Source organism: Chroicocephalus ridibundus, chromosome 16 (genome assembly GCF_963924245.1).
Source record: "Chroicocephalus ridibundus chromosome 16, bChrRid1.1, whole genome shotgun sequence".
NCBI lineage: Eukaryota > Metazoa > Chordata > Aves > Charadriiformes > Laridae > Chroicocephalus > Chroicocephalus ridibundus.
The window spans coordinates 11,615,235-11,632,812 of NC_086299.1; the positions used below are offsets into that span (position 1 = coordinate 11,615,235).

Below are 17,578 nucleotides of genomic sequence, written 5' to 3' on the forward strand. Positions count from 1 at the left end.
TGATGTTTGGGAATGATGAAAGTGTGCTGCAATGGTGGAGAGGCCTTCGGGCATGCGTTACTTGCCTTGTAGTATGTTCTTCAAGGTAAATGGATGAAGAAACCATTGTGTGGCAATCTAAAGTATTTCCTTGTGCATCCTCGCCTTCAGGAGTTAGGTGGCTCTAATTGCGAGCCTCTAATTGCGAGGGGTCGGTGGCTCAAAGGCCCAGAAGGTGCTGCCTGGAGCCTGGGCCAGCACTTGTACATGAGGACGGGCTGGGTTTTTCCTTGGCATGTCAGTACATCCAGACTTCTTCGGAAGGACGTGCCGCACTTGCCCCAGCGTCCCAAAGACAGTCTGCAATGCTCTGGGCAAACCCACTTGTTAAGTGACGGCACAGTTAGGAAGAACCGCTTAAGAGAGGAAGGAAGTCTAATGTGTTGGGATTATTGACTTTGGGGGGTATGTATGGATTGAGCTGCCCCCCTTTAAGGGGGCTTGTCCCCGTCCCCACTGCGCTCCCGTTGCCATGGCCCGTGTTCCAGCTGCAACTGCCGGTGCCTGGCGACGGGCACTGGTCCCCTGCTCCCCACGCAGCCCTTCTCCCCTGCTCCTGACGCCTCAGACAACAAACCCAGCCCTTCCCTTCTCCCAAGACCTCTACCCGTGCGCTGATACCATGAACGCCCTAAAGGAGAGGACACTTGTGCAGCCAGAGGTAGGGCCCCACTCCAGGGAGGCGGGCACCCCCCGTGCCCGGGCAGGCTGGAGCAGGCACCGCGGGGATGGAGTGGGGTGGGCACCCTGCTCTGGGGAGCTCGGGGGGCCGGGAGCTCGGCTCACCCTCTCCCCCCACCCCTGCAAGGCCAGGGGCTGGAAGAAGCCTTTCTGGGCTGCTCATGCCCTGCTGGGATCGGGCCTCCCTGCACCGGGGGACACGTCCCCCGGGGAGCCCAGGGTCCCTGGGCTGGTGCCGGAGGGATGCTCGCCGGGAGCAGGCAGGTGCTGCCCGCAGCCTGAGCTGGTGCCTCCGCTGCCCCTTTCCAGGCTGGAGCCCTGGGAGATGATCCCTGCCCGCGGAGCAGCACTGAGCCCAAAGGCTGCCTGCAAAGAGGAAGGAGCTTCTGGGTGCCCAGGCGGGCGCGGGGCCGGGGTCTGCGCGTGGGGGGCTGGGGTCTGTGCCCGGGGTCCCCCTGCGGGGCAGGGAGCAGGGCCGCTCACCCCTGCCCGCTCGGTTGCCTTTGTGGGTAAAATCCCTGTCACTTTTCTTAACTTCTGCCTGCAGTACAGTTTTGGATCTGGGTGTTCTCAGGGTTGGATGCTGCTTTCCTTGCCCAAAGGTTAAGCCTTTCTTCAGTATACCACCACTTTGAATTTACATTGGGAAAAGGGGCAGCATTTTTCTTCAGGTTTGAACACGCTGTCGTTGTGCTGCTAAAATCTACATCAGTAACCCAGGGAAATACTTGACAGGTAGTGGTCTAGGTCTGGATTCGGCACTTGGCTTGAATACTGTGTGAAACTGTGCGTTTCAAACTAGCCCTTGTAGCGTAAAACTTACTGTGTGGTGGGTCTAGTTTTTCTTCTTTATTTTATGTAGAACTGCTTTTTCTTCACTAGAATGGTGCGAGGCATTATTTATTTCTTGAGAAGAACTATTTTTCTCGTTGTTTGCTAGCATGTGTGTAAACACAAATCACATGTTCATAAAGAAAGTTCCCATTCTTTTAGCCTCGTGTGTTCCCTGGCATGTCTGTGTTATATTTCTAAGTAGCAACTTAGCACCAGCTGACAGAGGTGTCTCAAAAAAGCCCCCAAAAAACAAAAGGAGGGAGGGCAGAAGCCTTGCATCGCTCGTTACGTGTCCTCTCTCTCAGTGTAAATCAGTGCAGCCTCACGTGCTTCTAGTGTTGGGGACACAATTAGGTTTAATCTTAAATCTACCTCAGGTCTTGGTCAAAAGTGTGGGGATTTTGTTTTGTTTTGATTGAAATACACGTGTTTCTGTATGTATTTCAAAGCAGAACCTGGATCTTAGTGTGGTAGGAACAAATCACTGGAAAGCTTGCCAATTATTGCTGTACCGTAAAGCGACAAACTCAAAATTAGTTAAGGTTTTTTTAAAAAGGATGCACAAAAGCCTATTCTTTGGCTATTTCTTCATCGCCTTGCTCTTACGTTAGCTGTCATTGCCGGCTTGCAAATGTGTGCTGCCTCCTGCTGTTACTACAGCCAAAGCGAGGAAGGGGATCCTTTTAGTGTGGCTGTGCCAGTGACTGCAAGGATCTCTGTCGTGGTGAACACCTTCATTTCAGTAATTTGAGCAGCTTATTCTTTTTCTAGACAAAGTGGTGGGTTATTTTTATTGGCTGATGGTTTGGATTGCTGTTTTTGTTTGGGCTTTGTGGGGTATGGCGAGCGTGGCATTTTTAAACTTCTTGAGCGCAGGGGCAGAGTTCATGTTCCAGGGCCGATGTGCCGGTGCTTTATTCTGACAGGCAGCTGTACTCTGTTCCTAGAAGCGTAACCATGTGCCTTTATCAATGATGTGAAATTAACGATGAGTTTACAAACCACACCGAAGAGAAGTTTCCCGCAGTGATGCTTCCTTCTCGAATAAATGTATTTTTAAAAACCTTTTCAGCTGAAAATTGACAGCCGCTTTACCCCTTCGACTTTTAAGCAGTTGTGAGCATTTGACAAGGGTCCCTCTCTGAGATATTCGGGAGCAAGCAGCTGATCTCAAGCGGGTTTGATTCATTTAGTTTCTTCTCATTAACCACACGGGCACTCCTAAGCTCTCATAGTTTTGGACTTTGTTTTGGACAAAGACAAATTACACTGGGTTTGAAACGCCTCTTTCAGTGTCGCTCAGAGGATATAGCGCTGCTCTCAGACTAGAGTAGAGGTGAACTATCGCTGTGTTTTGATTGTGGAACTTGAATATGTGTTTCATTTTTTGTGAACAGATTGATGACTCTCCTGCACCTCTTCCTCTGGCCCAGCTTGTGAAGGTAAATATATATGTATATAATCTTGGCAAATACTTACCCCTCCCAAAAAAAAAACCCACAACCCAAGAGTGTTTGCTTTGTATTTTCAAATCTTATCCTGTGGTCTATAGCTGGATAGCTGTTGTAATGTGAACAGAACTTTCATTTAATTTTTAATAATTTAAAGTATTTAATTAACTTTAAAATGCGTGTGTATTTCGATCCTCTCCTGTAAAGAGTAGTTCCCAGTTTGGGCAGAGAGAAGGGGAGTACCTTATCAGCCTCAACGTGGCGTTGCAGGATTACTCATCTTCAAGACACAAAACAGAAGCCCTTCACATGCTGTTTCCTGGTTTTCATACATCTCGTTAATCTTGCGTTGGAAACGAAAACATTTTTTACCGAAGAACCTAATTGGCTGCAAGTTACGGACATTTCAGGGGGCTTTGCCACAGCCAAAATAGAAGTGTTTCTGTAACAGGGCCACTTGCGTGGCTCTTTCTGAATTGCCAGTCATTATAGTCACAGATCCACTCTTTGAGAGCTGCACAGCTTCATAAATTCACAACACAAAATTTGCGTTGTGAACAACACAAACTCATTGGTCTGCACGCAGACTGTGTAAATTCTGAAACGGTACCTAATCGTTTATCGGAATATGCCAATGTGCACGTGTGGCGTATTAGCAGATGTGACCTCCTGAAACTGTTGTAATACCGTGTTTTGCTATGGAACTGCCTGCATTTTTTGCTCAACAATGTGTAACTTTGTCTGGGAGAGCGCTAGCGGTTGCACCTGGTGAAAAGGCGTAGTGCTAGCCAATTAAAACACTAGTCTTTAAAGTTACAAAGATTAGAGAAGGCAGGGCCTAATGCAGCAGAGCCAGTTCTTTCTTCTGAACGTAAAGGCGGGAGTTCATTTCCAAGAAAGAGAAATCTTTTCCCACTGGGAACTTCTTCCCTCTCTCACTGCAGCGTGAGACACATTTCCTAATGTGCACAACTGGGGGTGGGTGGGGTGGGGGGTGGAATAAAGAAAAAAAGAAAGGGTTTGGAAGGTAGCCGCCAAAAGACATTGGTCTCCATCAGTGCTGTCCCTAAACGTGTCCTGTCTGTGAGGTTCTGTAACCTCACGTGAAGTTTTACTCTAAAATGTGAAAAACTGTCCCCGTGGGGTACACGTTTAAGCTCTTGAGACAATTTAAGTATTTCAGAAAAATACGGCAGCTCAAAGTTGTTACTTTCTCTAACCTCTTTAGTGCAGACTGGCTTAGCATGGAGGCAATGTGTTATCAGTCTTCTGGTTTGTTATTACGATGTATTAAATGCCGTATTTCAATTTTGGTCTATTCCTAGTAATGCTTTGTGGGTTTTGGACGTGCTTTGTAAACCGTTTCGGTTGTTGGAAACAAACGAGTCAAGCGCCTGTAAAGTTTTCTCTAAACGTTAGTAGAAATGATTTCAGAGATGTCCATCTGGATTATGTTACTGTTGAGAAAAAACTACGTCTAAGAAACAACCATTGAATAAAACGTAGAAACTAGTTTGTTGCTTTTGTCAATGAATGCATACAAAACCAAAACCATGAGTGGCTGCTCTGAAGGATGGGTACTTGAAGGTCAAAATCATTGACAGTCACTCCCTTAGACCCTGCTTGTGACTGCACTTGTGTCTAATCAAAGCGTTTCAAGAAATGCTGCTTAAATAAATCCAGCGGGCTTCAATAATTTGAAGATCTAGTGGTACACAAGACTTACATTACAATTTGTATGTTAGAAGGACACAGTCAAGTGGAAAAAACCTGCAGGTTTTGCTTACTGTGGTTAAATCGCTTAATATGAAGAAGTTAGTAGGGGGAGAACACGCGGTTTGGACTGCCGAGAGCACACGACGGTCAAACTTCTACTGCAAAGAGTCTTTTGTCTTGCTGAGGGGTTATAAAAAGCTTGATTCCTTTTAACGCTTCTGCGTCTGAAGCTGAATTTCAGCAAGCAGAAACAGCTTCCCCGACTCTTGAGTTGAGTGTCCTTTTAACGCTGCAAAGCGTAAATAACGATAGTTGCGTACATCTTTCTCCATTAAACGTACAGTGGATATCTCCTCCTTCCAGTAGTCTGGAGCTTAAACATCAGTTGAAGAGTAGTGCATAGCGTAATTATTTCTACACATGGCTTCAGTGCGCTTGGAAGAAAACTGGAGTGGCTACACGAGTCTTTATGTGAGGTGCAAACAGAGCCCAAGGTTTTGAGTGCCCAAGAACACGCTTTTCCAGGAGGTTAACGGGCACATCAACATCATGTGATGGCGTAAGGGCTCCCCAGAACATCTTCAGGACAACAGTATTTTCTATAAGCAGCTGTTTTCATGCAGCCCCAGCTAGCGTTGTGCTGCTCTTTACAGGATGGGGTGAGTGGTGTCGTCTCTGGCTGTGTGGGCGCAAATGTGTTTCTAACGCGTGTGTCAAATGCTTACCTGTTAAACAGACGGACAATCTGGCTGAAGCCAATGCTTCCGAAGAAGAGAAAATAAAAGCTATGATGATACAGTCTTGCCGTGAATACGATCCAATCAAGTAAGTGTCGATAACGTCAAATCTGTTCTTTGAAGATTCTGGACAAATTGTAGAGATGCTTGTTTTAACGAGAGAGACACATGCGTACCTTTTTCTTCTTTTCTCAAAAACCTTTTAGTTACATGAAGAAACCCTGGGGTACACCTCCGCCATCCTATATATGCTTTCGTTGTGGAAAACCTGGCCACTACATAAAGAACTGCCCAACGACTGGGGTAAGACTGCGGGGGACTTCTGGTGTGACTTCGCTGTTCATTTTTCACGTGGCAGTTACGTAACAAATACATGAACAGTCATATTAGGAATTGTTTCTCTTGGGGTGAAATACAGAGGTTATAGGGCAATGTTGCAAAACCCTTCAAAATTCAAGGGAAACCTGGAATTTAAAATGTAAAATGTTCCTTTGTCTTGGTCGTAGATATTAAATATGTCCCTAGATCTTTCTCTGTGAACTGTCATGTGCATTTTTATATATTTCAATACTATCGAAAATCTTTCTGGTTTTAACGCATTTCAATGACAGTTCACAGTTTTTAGAATTCTGTATAAAAGGAAGATGTTTCTCTTGACCCCACCTATTGAATATTTGCGTGTTTTAATTACACAAGTCTCTGGTTGAGTATTCACGCCATGTAACGTTAGTGGGGGAATGCATGCACAAGCTTCGTACGTATCGATGGTGAACGTAAGTTTCTCCAGTGACTGCTTCAGAGCCCTGAATTGGGCTCTCCCTCCCTGAATTGCGCTGTGGAGGAGGAGCGGGTTTGTGCCTCTTCTCCGAGCGGATGGTGAGCTAAGCGATGTGTAACGCTTACGGAAGCTGAAGTTAAGCAAAAGAATGTCCACTGAGTTCAAAATGCTGCTCAAGTCTTTGAAACGTCCTGGCTGTATTCCCGTAGGAAAATAAGTATTTTAGTCGAGTAACCCTTAGGCTAGGTAAAAGGAGAGGATTAAGGGCTTTTGCTGCTTAAATTAATCATCAAAGTGTCATTTTCAGTGTGGGTCTTCAGGTGAGCTATGTCCGCATTTCTTTTCTGAACAGGACAAAAATTTTAAGCCTGTTCCCAGAATTAAGAAGAGCACAGGAATTCCAAGGAGTTTCATGATGGAGGTGGAAGATCCCAATACAAAGGGCGCTATGCTGACAAAGAGCGGAACATATGCGATACCAATTATTAATGCGTAAGTATGGAACTAACTGGACTGACCAAAAGGTGAAGGAGAGAAACCATGCGTAAATGCAGCCAAGTTGGCCGGCATCTGTAACCACGGGGGAGGAAGCATTGCCATTGTATGTTAACCGCAAAATCCGTGATACTTCCTCGTACTAAAATAGGGCGGTCCTACTGTTCATGCCCCTGGAACTTCAGAGCTTGGAAAAGTTTTCCTGTACCCATCGTTAACTTTTTTCTTTTTCCTTCCCCGCCCCACCCTCCAGGGAAGCTTACGCTAGAGGAAAGAAGGAGAAGCCTCCCTTCTTACTAGGGGAGCCATCCTCCTCCTCCTCCTCCTCCACCTCCTCAGACCCTGTTCCAGCTGAGTTGTTATGTCTCATTTGTAAAGAGATAATGACTGATGCAGCCATTATTCCCTGCTGTGGAAACAGTTATTGTGACGAATGTAAGTGTTCCTGCCCTGTTTGTTCATTCCAAACACCACATCTGACTTTCTGAGAGCAGAAACAGAAGATGACAAATTTCTTTGTTACCAGTTCTATTCCATACTTAAGTGTCCGCTGGACAGGAAAGGACTCTTCTCGTATAAAGGACAAAAAAGAAAGACAGAAAGCTTTTTTCCTTTTTTACGTATCTGTTTAAATCCCCTTTACATGCAGACGAGCACGAGGAGAGTGCCTAGCTGCGCAGGTGATTACAGCATTAGATATTGAAAGCATTTAGGTTTTTTCACAGCCCTTTCTCTCACACAAAATCGTGTAGCCAACTCTGGTTGGCTCAGTACAGCCAACCGTACTGTGGTCTGCCACAAACCGATAGCTAGGCATTTAAGCCACATTCTTTTCCACGGGAGAGCTGGTTAAAACCTTCAGAACTCGAGGCTACGGATGTTCTTTTGAGGTGTGTTTTATTCATTAACCTGGAGGGTGGTGCCTGCACCACCACCACATCTAGTGCACCACCACTGCACTAGAGACTGCCAAAAAGAATAGTCGAAACATCCAGGCGCAGCCGTCTTCAAATGTTACGTTAGTGAAATATCAAAACGGCACAGTTTTTTGCTGCGTCCTAGAGATGTGTTACACTATTGAACATTCATCGCTTCGTGCCCTCAATTCAAGACCATATTCCCCCATTAATCATATAAGTCTTTTTACGATTGATTGGAGCCCCCAAAATTTCCTTACGTTGGCTAAACCTACTTTGATGATTCTAATTATGCACAGGCATCAGAACAGCATTGCTGGAATCTGAGGAACACACATGCCCAACGTGTCATCAGACAGACGTTTCCCCTGATGCTTTAATTGCCAACAAGTTCCTGCGCAAGGTAACAGGATGACTTTTACGTAAACTGTAAGAAAAGTCTGTTTGCAAAAAGCCAAAAGGGGAGAAAATGTTAATTTACATCTCCTCAAAAACCGCTAAGTTAAATAGGCTGCATTTACTTTTCAAACCCATTATCTGTTGTTAGAGAAGCTGAGAACTCTTTGGAGACAATGGGGCAAATCCAGGTCGCGCTTTTGTTTAACATGATTGCCTTACTTTCCAATTCGGTGTTAACACTGAAGTATTTTAAATACAGGTACTCTGAGTTACCAGTTGTTACTATCAGCGTTTAAGGCGATGTGTTTGTGTATTTCTATGTTGATTCATTTTAGGATTGACAGCGTGTACAGGACTACACAAGTAATTTTGCTCTGTGGAGGCTTTTGTTCATGCATCTACTGAAGTTTCATATTACCTTGTGGTAAATGTTTTTCTGCCTCTAGGCTGTGAACAACTTCAGCAATGGAACGGGCTACACAAAAGGGCTCCACCAGACCATTCAGCAGCAGCAGCAGCAGCCGCCACCACCTCCACCACCACTCATGACTGTTGCACCTCCTGGACCTTTTCAGTAAGTAAATCTGTAGATCAACATGAATGTGAGAGACACCCAGATGCCAAAGTTAGATTCCTCTTCTTGAGCTTCTCCGCCAGCGATTTATGTCTCATTAGTGACAGTTCCAGATAACTGCGGAAGTTCTGTTTTGTGAAAGTCCTCGCTTTGAATGAGGACACTTTGGTGAGTTGGAAGTGTGCCTCCTGCAAGAATGTTCTCACAAGTATTGCTTGTTTGCTTCCCTTATCAGTCATTGCGTACAGGCTTACCCTGAGAGAGGAACGCTTTTTCCCCAGGAGCCCTTTCATTTGAAGCGGCTAGCAATCCCTAAAGAAACCATTTTGTTATGGCAAACCTTCTTGAGTGCGTTGATTTCTCTTTAATCCTGAGGAAATAACATTTTCATGAAAAGTGTCAAAGCACAGTTATGGGTAAAATAGGCCAGGTGTTTTCACAGAACTTCTTTCTACAGTATTTCTGTCATCGATCTCATGATAAGTCAGAGTCACCCTCAGTAATACGCAGCGTAGTCAGCGACGCATACCGATTGGATAATAAACACTGAAGCACTGTAAATGTGAAGTATTTACAAACATGACCGTCTAAGTGTGCAACCCATGAAGTCATCGGAAAATACGTGAAAAACCTGTGCTATTGTTCAGGGCTTATATCCTTTGACTGTGTGCCTTGGGTGCAAACAGCCACTCTGTCCAGAAGAGTGTCAGGCTCAGCCGTACCGCTGACTACAAAGGATCACAGTCCAAAAGAACCTCTAAGGCAGCCCCTGAAGTAGCACAGAAACATTTCCTAACAGAATTGCAGTGTTTCCATCTTCCACAACTGAGGCTCTCTCTGGGGGTTAAATGTACTCCAATCCTTTCCTGCGCAGCTACCTGAATGAAATACGTTTCCAGTGAGCTTTCTCTTTAACTGCCAGCAGTCCGCATGGACTTCTCGACAGCGCTGCATTTGGAATCGGCCAACTTCACTTTTGTAAATCTGGTGAAGACTATTTTGTAAATTTTTTTGTCCATTTACAGTAGTCAGCCTTTTCTCACCTTGGACTTCCCATTTCAAGTAGCACTTCAAAAGACTGCTTGAACAATAAAAATTTGGGTTTTTTTGTAGCAATGCCGCTAGCGTATTACCTCCTGCTGCTCTGGTGACTGCTGCTGAGCCTTCTGCATCTTCCTCGCGGTCAGTCAGCAGTTTGTTGAAAGAGAAGGTAAGTTGTATTTCAACATATGCAGTGATTCTTGCATTTAGTGGAGCTTGTTTTCCAACCGTTTGCATTTACTGACAAGGCCCGTCAGGTTCCTGTACGAAGACAACCAGCATTCCCAAGTCTTCCGGGCCCCCAAGGACAATCAGTGCCCACGACTGGTACGTGACTATAACTTCAGAATTTCTTTAAAAAGATTGCCTTCAGATACACTGAATGGGATTTTCCTCTTTTTCCTCTCCCGACTCCAGAAGGTCATCCGAGAGCCAGTACACCTCGCTCAGCAGGTGGTGGACCAGGCTGGGAACTGTAAGTATTCCACAGCAATTCCATATATTACTGCTTGTAACGAGGCCATAACACCTAACTTACACAACCGCTGATTTACAATGAAGAAAGTATGCCCAGATAGCTGTGGAGAATACAAGTGGTCATTAATTTTTAAATGGCTTAATTTGAATTGGCTTTGACAGAGGGAGTCTGTGCTTGCCGTGACATTATTTAACATAAAACCCTGGTACATGATTGAAAAGAGGACTCGGAAAAATGAACGGTTTTTGAGGAAACTGTAGTTACATATAAAAAGGAAATAGAATCAAAGGAAAGCCACCCTTTTGATTGCTGGCCAAACAGAGCTGAAAAACTTGATTTTAGCTGCGATGGGAGTTTCCTATGTAGGGTACTAGCTCACATAGGGCAGAGGTTACAGTAGACAGATGGATAGAATTGGGCAGCAGTTGTTAAGGAGCAGGTGTCTCTCTTACTAAAGCTCTCTTACTAAAGGGGAGGAATGATGCTAAGGAACATACACGGAATAACGTGAAATGGTTCTTTAAAAAATAATAAAAGCAAAACTTGTGAAGAGAAAGCTCAGGGTAGCTGACGTCTTCGATCCCCAAAAATCATGCGGGCGGCAGTCTGAATAGCTCTATTAGTGACGCTGCCAGTACCTTTCCTAGAGTAATGGCAATGGGTCATAGTACTAGAGGCTGAGTTCAGAAGCCGTCACTATCCTTGGTTAGAGCTATGATGTGCAAAATTTTCCTAGGACATCTGGCTAGAAGTGCCCTGTATGTCGGATTGCCGCACAATCCGTCTTTTGCCGTATTTTGCATCTTGTACAAATTGCCAAATCAGTAGTGAAGTTAAATCGACTGAGCGGGCATTTTAAAATTGACCTTTACTGTCTTCAGGCTGAATCGTGTCTTCTTGATGTTTGATAGTGCACTGTAACCATTAAGACTTGCTCTCTTGGCGTCTTACTGCACCAAAAAGGATTTGCACTGCGTGTCGTGCCCGAGTAGTGAAACACGTGTGCCTCCACGTACCAGCAGAAGCCAGTATACGGCACCTTCAATCAATAGCTGCGGTCGTTCATGTGACAGAAATGAGTGGATATAGACTTACCCTTCCTCTATGCTTTTACACTATCAAAGCAGCAGGTGTTCTGTCTTGTAAGCAGAAACTTTTACATGTTATCACGTTCTTCAATCGGCAGTAGCGTTATGTCAGCAGCTGAAAGCAGCTTTGACATAAGCATATGGAGAGGGGAAAAAAAACCCAAACAACTAATTTTGGGAGGAAAAAAACCAAACGGGAGAGTGACTGGTGTGAATTAACTTCATTTATTGTTTTTGTGTTGGTTTTTTTCTTAGGTCCAATTCTCCCTATAGGGCTTCATTTCACTCTAGAAGTTCGTATACCCACGCCAAGTCAAGATCAGGTTCTTCCCACTCTGGCTCCTACTCTCGATCCATTAGTCGTTCCCGTTCTCCTTCCTTCTCACGATCACCACCCTATCCAAGAAGAGGCAAAGAGAAGCGTCGTAACTATCGCTCTAGGTCAAGGTCACACGGTTATCACCGTTCAAGGTCACGGTCACCCCCATACAGAAGATACCATTCACCATAAAGGTCTTCAGCGTTTAGAGGCCAGTCTCCCACTAAACGGACTACACCTCAAGGGGATGGAGAAAGGCAGTACTTTAACAGATACTGAGAAGTTCCCCCCTATGATATGAAAGTTTACCATGGCAGATCTGTTGACCTCAGAGATCCATCTGAAAAGGAGAGTTACAGAGAACGGGGAAAGAACTATTGAGAATGGTATGAAAACTTTTACAAGGGCTTTGCTGTTGGCGCTCAACCTCGACCACCAGTAAATAGAGAGACCATTTCTCCAGATAGGTTTGGTCCAACTGGGACCGGACGAGAGAATTTGCCATATGCTGGGGGATGCAGGGAAGGCTATCCTGGTGGGCAAAGCCACAGAAGTCATAATGGAGACGGACATGACCCTGAAAAACCTCCTGGAAGAGCGCGCCACGGCATCACAGATCCACCAAAATCAAATAAGAAGGACATGGAATATCCACTGGAAGATGGCAAAGGAAACGAATGTAAAAAACACTGGAAGAGAAGAAAAGGGGACGAGAATAAAGGATTTCCCAATGCTGAGTTTTTAGCAGGTGTGAGAAAAGCAAGAGAGCCAGTAACAGCAGAAGACGTTAAAAGAGGCTCTCTGTTCACACTCCCAGACAGAGATGACACCACTCCTGTGCGAGACGAGCCTTTGGAAGCAGATTCTATTGCTTTCCAATCGGTGTCTGAAAAGGAGAAAAAAGAGAAGGAAATGCAAAGATGAAAGTAGAGGTGGCCGTTCCTCCCAAGAAAGACAACACAGCTAAAGCTTCCCAAGAGAAGCTGGACACCGATCGTGAAGAATCTCCCAGTATTTCACAGGAACCTCCTGTGAAAAAAGTGAAGGAGGGGTTGCCAAGGACAATGAGAAGGCTCTTGTTACCCCATGGAAAGTTCACCCAGAATTGACAAAAATGACCCAGAAACCAGGCCAGCCAAGGAGGAAAAGGCCAAGAAAGACCATCCAAAAGAAACCAAGTCGGACAAGCCCTCCAACAAAGAGCATAAGTCAAAAAACCTGCTGAAAACAGCAAACCTTCTGATGCAAAACCCGAAAAAAGAAGAAGAGAAGGAGATAAAATGTTTGACAAGGACCATCATTGCGTTTTGTCATCAAGACCATGGAGCAGTATAATAATGACATAACAGCCCCCGCTGAAGACGTCTGTTGAAGTAACGTGTCTGCAAAACATGAGGAAGCTGCAGGAAAAAATCCTAAAGAGCCGAAAGACAAGGGGTTGTTCAGCCTGCAGAAGATAAGGCCCGGAGGAGACCTTATAGCAGTCTTCCAGTCCATGAAGGGGGCGTACAGGAAGGTTGGGGAGGCTGTCTTCATCAAAGCATGTAATGATAGGACGAGGGGTAACGCTTTCCCCGGGGTAACTCCGGAAAATGGGGTAACCTCTTGTTGGAGGTGTCCCTGCCTAGGGCAGGGGCCTTTGAACTAGATGATCTTGAAGGTCCCTTCCAACCTGAACCATTCTATCATTCTATAAACCCCACCCACGGGACACAAAAACCTCTCAATATCCCCCATAGGGAACCCCAAAAGACCTATGGGATCCTCCCAAGTTGTATTGACCTCTACATGTCTACCTATGTGCTCCTTTGTGCTAGAATTGTGTGTTTTCTAGAGACTGCCAGCAGCATTGCATTCTGTCTTATTGTATGGGGTTGAAAATGCAAATACTAAATGGGAAGACGATTAGGATTCTGTTGCAGTTCATGTATTTCCAACAAAAATTCCAATCCCGTGTATTCGTGGCATTTTTACTGGCATCGGTGGAAAGAGGTGGTTTGCATTTTGAGGTTCCATTCCGCTTTCTGGCTGGCTTTGCAAAACTGACTTAAGCATGTGAACTGAGGAGATGTGGGCCTTGAACCTGGTAGCGTTGCTGCTTCCAACCACTAGCTCTTGAGAGAGCTTCTGTTAAACACAAGTGTTTTTCAGGTACCAAGCTTCCAACGCGAGGCTGGCAAGAAGTTTTCTTTTCTAGCTAGGGTAGATGGTCATGGCAATAAAGCGTTACAATGAGCAGTATACGCTGATACTTGTTTGGAAAGCTTGCTTTCTCTGTCTGTTTTCCTGTTTCCCCAATGTCTCTTTCCCCTTCTTTGCTTTCATTTAAAAGCTTGGAGTCTTTTACAGACGGTGCCTAGTGCTGTGTCCATCTTTTATTTCCTCTCCTGTGTGGAAGTCCACAGAGCCCAGGGACGCCACGGCTCCGCCCCACGGCAACATGGACCGCGGGGACCCAGACCTCGGCCCCACAGAGGGGCTGTGGAGAGGCTCATGGCCCGGCCTGGTCCCCCCCACCCCTGTGATGTCATTATGGGGCACGTTCCAGAGCCACCGCACAGGCAGGGGTTCCACTATGATGTTGGAGGGAGGGCAAGGACTAAGTGCTGCAAGCACCCCAGAGAGAAGCATCTCCCACTGCCTCAGGCGTCGAGGTGGGCGACAGCTTGGCTCGCACCGCATACTCCTGCTCACCCAGGGAGAGGAAGATGAGCGCTGTGGCTTGCACCGCCTTCAGTGGGCTTTGCCCAGAAGGGAAGCTGGGCAATGGGCTCATCAGCGTGGACGGCATTGAATTCATTGCTCACAAGATGATCCTCTCTAGCTGCAGTCCGTACTTCAGGTGAGGGCTTGAAGGAGGAGGGGATGGGGCCAAACAGTATTTCCTGCTCTGTGCCACACTGTGCCTTCGTGTATCTCCAGCGCTTCCCTCGGCACTCCCAACTCTCCTCCAGCAGTTCCCCCTAGTCCTGGTACCTCCCCAGACACCCAAATTCATCCATAAGCTAAGATGGAACAGCAGCGCTGGAAGTGGGGTCTGGCAAAGCCCCAGATACGGTGCAGGGCTGGGAGCGTGGCCAGCCTGGCTGGTCTGCTGCCAGGCGGGAGGTTTTTCTTCCCCACACACCGTTATTCTCTGCTCTTCTTGTTGAAGCGAGGTGCCTGCTCGCCCTGTGGCTCCTTATTAAAACAACCGGCTAGTAAAACATTCCTTCATCAAACTCCACGGCCTCCCAGCATGGCTACTGCTAGTGCCCAAATTGGTGCCCGGGGAAGGAGGCACAGGGGATAATGGGGTCAGGGTGTCACACAGCAAGGCCGCTTTCTTCCCCAGCACTGCTTTGTTTTTTTCAGGGCTTTGTTCTCCAGCAACTGGAGCAATGCCGAGAGGAAGGTCTATCAAATCCCCGGCACTTCCTCTGAAATGATGAGGCTCCTTATGGAATACGCCTACACCGGGACAGTGCCGCTCACGGATGACAATGTTGAAAGTTTGCTAATCGCGGCAGACCAGTTCAACGTCCTGGACATCGTCAGACTGGGCTGCGAGTTCTTAAAATCCCAGCTTTGCCTGGAAAATTGCATTGGCATCTGGAGATTCACCGGCTACTACTACTGTCCTGACCTGCGAGAAGCAGCCCATGAGTTCATCCTGCATCACTTCGAGGAGGTGACCAAGGTGTCCACAGAGTTTGTGGCGCTCTCCTTCAATGAGCTGGAACGCCTGCTGGAGAAGGATGAGCTCCCTGTGAAAGAAGAGGCCGTGTTCGAGGCTGTTCTGAAATGGGTTGCTCAGGACCTGCAGAGCAGGAGGCAGCACGTTGTAGTCTTGCTGGGCAAGGAAGGGTGGAAGTGTGGACAGAAGGGATTTTTTTTCTTTAAATAAACTCAGCGTTACTGACAGTTAAGACTTTGCTTAAAACTTTTGAACTCACACGTGCGCACTGGTGTGAATTTGTAGTCCGTGTTCCCTGTACATCCACGTCCCTCATGCAAATCTGCAGGTGCCATTTCTATCAGTTTCACAGGAACTAGATTTTCATCAGTGTCCCGGAAGGCCCTATTGACCAGCTCTTTGAAGAGCTGGAAGTTTGCTTTCATGAAATTCAGGGTCCTGACTTTACTCTCCCCCCTGACGGCACTCGGCTCTGGGAGTCTCCTGGATTGCCTACAGCTCGCCGTGCTGCTTTTCCAGCAGCTGTCAGGGTGGCAGAAGTCCCCCAGCAGGACGAGAACCTGTGAGCGCGATGCCTGCTGCTGTAGCTGGAGCAAGAAGGCTTTGTCAATAGGCTCCCCTTGATCGGGCGGCCTGGAGTAGACACCAACCCCAAGGCTCCCTTTGTTGCCTGGCTCTCTAATTCTTACCCGTAAGCTTTCAACCTGCTCTTGGCTATTCTTCAGAGACAGCTCTTCACACTCTACCCGTTTCTTGACCCAGATGGCAGCCCCTCTGCCCCCTCTTCCTCCCCTGTTGCTGGCCGTGGACAGTCACACTCCAGTCATGGGATTTGCCCCACCAGGTTTCAGTAATGGCAATTAGGTGTCAGCTTTCCAGCAGCACGGCGGCTGCCAGCTCCTCCCGTTTGTTGCCCATGCTGCATGCATTGGTGTCGAGGCACTTTAGCTGGTCTGTCAGCCATGTCAGCTTCTTAGAGGAACACGCCTTAATTCCTTTGAGGTGGTCACTGGTGTTCCTCTATTTTCTCCTCCCCTCCTGACTCCTCCCCTTTTGGCTCCCCCCCATTACCTCAGGAGCCATTCCCCCATCTCTGGAAGATTTCGAGCGTCCTCCAGTGTTCCCAGCACGTGTCAGAGCAACAGGCTGAGGGCCCTCACTAGTGCCCCAACCCTCTGCCTTGGTGTGTTGTCCCACCGCCTGTCACGGGCAAGCCTGATATTGTCCCCCTCCCCTTTCAAGCCTAGTTTAAGGCTCTGTCAATGAGCTCTGCTCACTCGTGAGCAAAGACCCTCTTCTCCCTTTCAGAAAGGTGAATCCCATCTGACGCCAGCAAGCCTTGTGCCGTGCAGGCCACCCCATTCTCGACAACCCCAAAATTGTGTGGGTGACATCAGCCACGGAGCCACGTATGAACAGACTGTGTCCAGCTATTTCTTCCCATGTTGCTGCCCACAACGGGAAGGAGAGAGGAGAAAATACCCTGTGGTTCAGATTTCCTTACCAACCCTCCCGAGGCCCTGAAGTCTCTTTTGGTGTCCCTTGGACTATGCGTTGCGGCACTTGGGAAGGTGGGCTGGGCAAGGAGGGGCTTCTCCATCCACCCTGGGCATGGACTTGCCTCCATTCACTCCTTTCCTTGAAGCTACTGTCTCAGCCTGGCAGGGGGAGGCTGCAGGATCCCCTTGGTCTTGTTGGTTTTTTTCTGGTGGCTCTTCCTGTTTCTGTCTCAGGGAGGACAGAGCATGATTCCACCTTGGAATATCTCTTTCTTGGACTCCCTGATGCTCCTTAACCTTTCTACTACCTGTCGTAGCCCTGTCACCAAGGTGAGCAGATCGTCCACCTGGTCACACCTCACGCTGCTGTTCTCACTGCTGCCCTCCGTTACGAGCCAAATTCCCTGGCAAGCCCTGCAGCCCAAGACCTGCATGACTTCACTGGAGCTCTGTCTGGGTTGCCACATCCATTCCGGTGAGTGCAGAGGACGTGGCTTTCTGCCAGGTGGATACGGTAGCTCTGCTCCTTCTGAGACTGTGATGACCACCAATGGAGCTCACCTTTTGAGCTGGTAGAGTGATGACGCCCTGCCATGCAGACGGTGCCACACCTTGCTTGCAGCGCTCCTGGTCACTTCTAGTCCCCAGGCTGTTTTTTATTGGTGTGGGGTAGCCGCTGTGGCTCTGTCAATGCCCACACCTTGTCAGCGTCTTCCACCAGAGCTGCTGCCTCCTGGTGGGTCTCTCCACTGCCCTGGCTTTTCCCTGCCTCGGGAGACCCCCCTGTGCATCAAGCTCTGCCGCTCCGCTGCGGATCGGGCCAGCGCACCTCGGCGACTGACTCCAGTAGCTGGCA

General features: G+C 47.4%; 1 pseudogene; it reads left to right on the top strand.

Moving 5' to 3' along the window:
* Positions 1 to 2,957: 2,957 nt before the first annotated feature.
* On the top strand, positions 2,958 to 12,893 carry LOC134524281 (E3 ubiquitin-protein ligase RBBP6-like; annotated as a pseudogene).
* Positions 12,894 to 17,578: the final 4,685 nt, after the last annotated feature.